Below are 4235 nucleotides of genomic sequence, written 5' to 3'. Positions count from 1 at the left end.
TATATTTAAGATCATGTTTAATCATCTGATTCGTCTGTACATTGCTGTTTTAGTCTGTGTTCTTCTAATTAGTGTCTACAGTGTGCCTATTGAGCTGTTTAGCCATGTGGGACAAAACCCGATCATGCCCCTCCCCCTCTCACTTTCTAAGTGAACTGCCGCGTTTTTCTGGAGGGTCTAATTAAAGCGCATTGTAATTTCAGGCTTTATTTCCTCACAGCAGCAGCCGCACCCTTTGGGTGACTGTAAAAACTACACTGCGCATGCTCAGAGTATTGTCCTATTTAATGTGTGCTGCCATCCCCACCATACGTCACCATAGGGGCACCGAGCTGCCATCCCCACCATACATCATCTCACATAATTCAGAGCTGATTGGCTGTAAGTACGTGTGCCGCGAAAAGTGTGGTGTGTGAAGAGGTGCAGTGACGCGTCCTAAAACCAGGAAGTAAACTGCGCATGGCTTCCCTCGGCAAAAAAGCAATAGGATTTTAGAAAATAGCTGGAAATAAGATCTGTGGGAAACGTACCTGTTAGATAAATGCACGTTTTGTTCAGCCGGATAATATCGACATGTCTACCCTACTTTTATAATTTTCTAATCATAAATCTATTGATTAGATTTATGATAGACTTTTGAAACTACAAGAAGATAAGGAGGACTTTTACAAAAAAAGTAATAGAGATTTTTGTCCAGAAGGATAGGCAAATGGACTTCATCTTCAAGTCAAGACCGCAATTTTATTGAAAATGGGATCTTACTAAGAGAGAACAATTCAAGATTTAAATGATAAAATTACATTTTTTGGGTATCCTTTTGTTGAACTGTCTGTTTAAAATTAATCGAAGCATTATATTTTGATTTAGGTCAAAATATAATATTTGTAAACCTGAAGAGTCAGTGCCTCACCAGCCATGAACCTCACTGCACGTCACTGTAGAAGCTTATAGACATCTAAGTTTTTTGTGCCCCACCACTTTTGTACATATAGAAACACCACTGAACACACCCCAACAAAATAAAATAATAATTAGCACCTGAGGAGTTTAGCCCATTTGAAGCGTATGCATCAACACTTAAACCACATTGGTTTGGCTCATTCGAAGCAAATATATCTTCATTTCTCTTGTTCTGTGTTTGGTTTATTGCACTTACTGTAAGTCGCTCGGTCGTTTACATGATTCCCCTTTTACCACACGAGGCATCTTTGTTAGTTTATCCCATAGAGATCTAGCGTGAAGAAGATTGATGCTTCATTTCTATCGCCTCCTTTCGGATCAATAGACTTTCCGATAATCTATGAGCCGGCCACCGGTGGTGCTTCACCATCTCTGCTTCAGCTGTGAGGTGCTCATAAAGTGTAAGTGATTGCCCAATAACACACCCTATGGACGCCTGTCTGCGACACTGTATGTCATTGACTATGGAGAATGAGTTTATGCTTATTCCCATTAGATGGGGGATACCACCGCCCATTTATGGCTCTGGAGATGTTTTGATTCATCGCAGCAGAAACATCCTTCATTCATCACTATATATCCGTATGAGAGCTTATCAATTACCTTTATTGAACTGTGTGCTTAAATGCAACATGTAACAGGCCAGGTCCCCAGGGAGAGGCAGACAATGGCTGGGGATTGAGCACCACGTTTGAAAAATTCAATATCCTCCATCTTCCCAAGGTTTCATTTTTCCTGAAACTATGTTTTATATCGTGATAAATAACCCGTATTTTATTTCTTTTGTGCCATCATGGCCGGCAGAGAAACTATTTAAAATATATATATGTGACCTCCAGCGTTTAGAGGGCCGGGGTCAGAGTGGGAGATACGGGGAAAATGGGCACATCTCAGAGTAATTAAATGTGTGTTTGTGATGGAGAAAAGAGACATTGATTTTTTTTTTTTATCCAGGTAAGGTTGTCCATTTCTCTCCATTGTCACGGGACAAAATGTTGAAGAGGAGAGATGAGTGCTTAGTGGGAGGACAGAGAAAAAGGGGCTGATGGAGTGTGTTAGTGATGAAAGAAAAGAACAAGGCTGTCATAGCCAATATAGCAATTAGGGCACTTTGTGGCTGCAGAGCTCCATCTTTTGGTTATTGCTTTCCTGAAAACACAGTTGGACCTATAAATGGTGTCATGTGAAGATAGCAACAGAGACAAACAAACATATTCTAGGTGTGTGTGCTGTCACAATATGTTGTCATGATAACCTTGGCCAAAACAATAAATGATAATGATGAAATCTCAATATATGCAGGAAACTTGAAGAAATTATAATAACGCTATTTGTTAAATTCTTAGGAGACAATGGATCATTTACACTGTATTTATTACCATATATATTACAAAGATGCTATGCCACTATAACTAGCAAATATAGATGATAACAAAACAAGAAGTAATGAAACAACATTTTGATTTTGGACAGTTCTGTCCCCATGACCTTATCTACACTGAACAAAAATATAAACGCAACACTTTTGTTTTTGCTCCCATTTTTCATGAGATGAACTCAAAGATCTAAAACATTTTCTACATACACAAAATAACCATTTCTCTCAAATATTGTTCATAAATCTGAAAAAATCTGTGATAGTGAGCACTTCTCCTTTGCCGAGATAATCCATCCCACCTCACAGGTGTGGCATATCAAGATGCTGATTAGACAGCATGATTATTTCACAGGTGTGCCTTAGGGTGGCCAAGATCTCTCCTTAGTGAAGTATCTAGTTCAACAAGCTACGCTCAGCAGGACTCGCGCCCCGGCACCCCCGTTGCCCCACCTCTTTGTTCTACAGCGTAATTTTCGTAGTATCCGTCTCTCACACCATGCTAACGCGCTGTGCAGCTCACCATATTAAAAAATAGTAATGTATTATAATCACAAGTGGTTTGTGTCGCAGAAGAGGTTTACTCGTTGTAGGGACTGTAAAACTTTGGTCACTGAGTGTGAATGGGGTCAAGGCACGTGTCAAATTTTTTGTGTGATACACTCTTACGAAAAAAGTGTAGGTTTTGGAGAGTAGTCGCGAAACTAAGTCGCCACGGTACTCGCGAGCACGACTGTTTTTGTACATTGAGCTGCACACGGCGTAGAAGGTTCTTACATCGTCTCATCCACTACATAACTTTTTCCACAAAAAACTTTTCGACCCTAAAAGTCGACTGAGTTCCAAAAAAAAAAAAAGAGGGAGGACGTGTCACGGTCCGTAAACGGCAGTGACACTCTCGGAGTTTTCGGTCATGTCGTTGCGATTACGACCAACTATTGTGTATTCACGCATTGACCGACGGGTCGACTGAAAATGTCTTCGTCAACCTTTGACGGTCTGACATAAATAACAAAAGTTGTCTCAGTAAACACCAATCTTTAGACTTCATGTCCGTTTTACATCGTTAACAAACGTAGCAAAATGGGTGTCATGTGACTTGTGTTGTATTCATGTTACGCGTTGTGGAAAACAAAACGAGGGGGTAAAAGTACTGTACTCTACTTGAGTTTCTAGATGTTGTAAAGATATATGTGTTTTATTTGTAAAGAGAGCTCTTATAACAAGTATTTAGTCTTTTTTTAGAACACTATCACTCGTGAAGAGGAAACGGCTCTCCTTAGGTAGGGTGGAGTGTCCACACCGTATAGTTCTACGACTAATCCTGTCGGTACTAATAATGTGTCAACACGGACACCAACCTTGTGGTTCTTCTGCTTCCCACACGACAACAAAACAGACAACAGATACAACACGATCCACGGTGTTATTACTTCCCGGACGCGACATTTGTACGCTCCAACACCCAGCAATAACCACAACCCAGACACACCCCCCAGAGCTACTTGCGAGCTCACAATATTCGAGACACGCGATAGACAGAGATCTGTACAGGTGGGTAACTCGTCACAACACCCTACGCAGACGCCTCGGCCGCGCATATGCTGTACGCACCGGCCATCAGCGACCGCAGCTAAGCAACCATAAGTCAGCTATCGACAACGTGCACTTCCGTGACTGGTCACTCACATCACTGGTTTGTAGGTGTCTGGTGTTACCAGTTGCAGACTTTGCGTATCATAAGTGAAGTACGATTACGAGATTCTCTACTCGTCGCCCACGCGGTCGACGGCACTCCGTTCTACACACCCAGTCGTGACGTACTACAATACAGCACATGGACCAGCTGGGGGGTCTGGGAGGGGGTTATTTCGTTCTTGCCGCTGCACAGTCTCACGGC

The 4235-nt window shown here is 41.8% G+C and overlaps 1 protein-coding gene across 2 annotated transcripts in view; it reads right to left on the bottom strand.

Annotated features, from left to right (window-relative positions):
• Nucleotides 1-4235, bottom strand: part of pphln1 (periphilin 1) — an 11256-nt gene that overhangs the window by 2219 nt on the left and 4802 nt on the right. The gene's annotated exons all lie outside the window — the stretch shown is intronic.

Source organism: Notothenia coriiceps, unplaced genomic scaffold (assembly GCF_000735185.1).
Source record: "Notothenia coriiceps isolate Sejong01 unplaced genomic scaffold, NC01 NC01_scaffold00033693, whole genome shotgun sequence".
Classification (NCBI taxonomy): domain Eukaryota; kingdom Metazoa; phylum Chordata; class Actinopteri; order Perciformes; family Nototheniidae; genus Notothenia; species Notothenia coriiceps.
The sequence above is the reverse complement of the archived record's forward strand: the minus strand, read 5'-3'. Positions and strand labels throughout refer to the sequence as shown.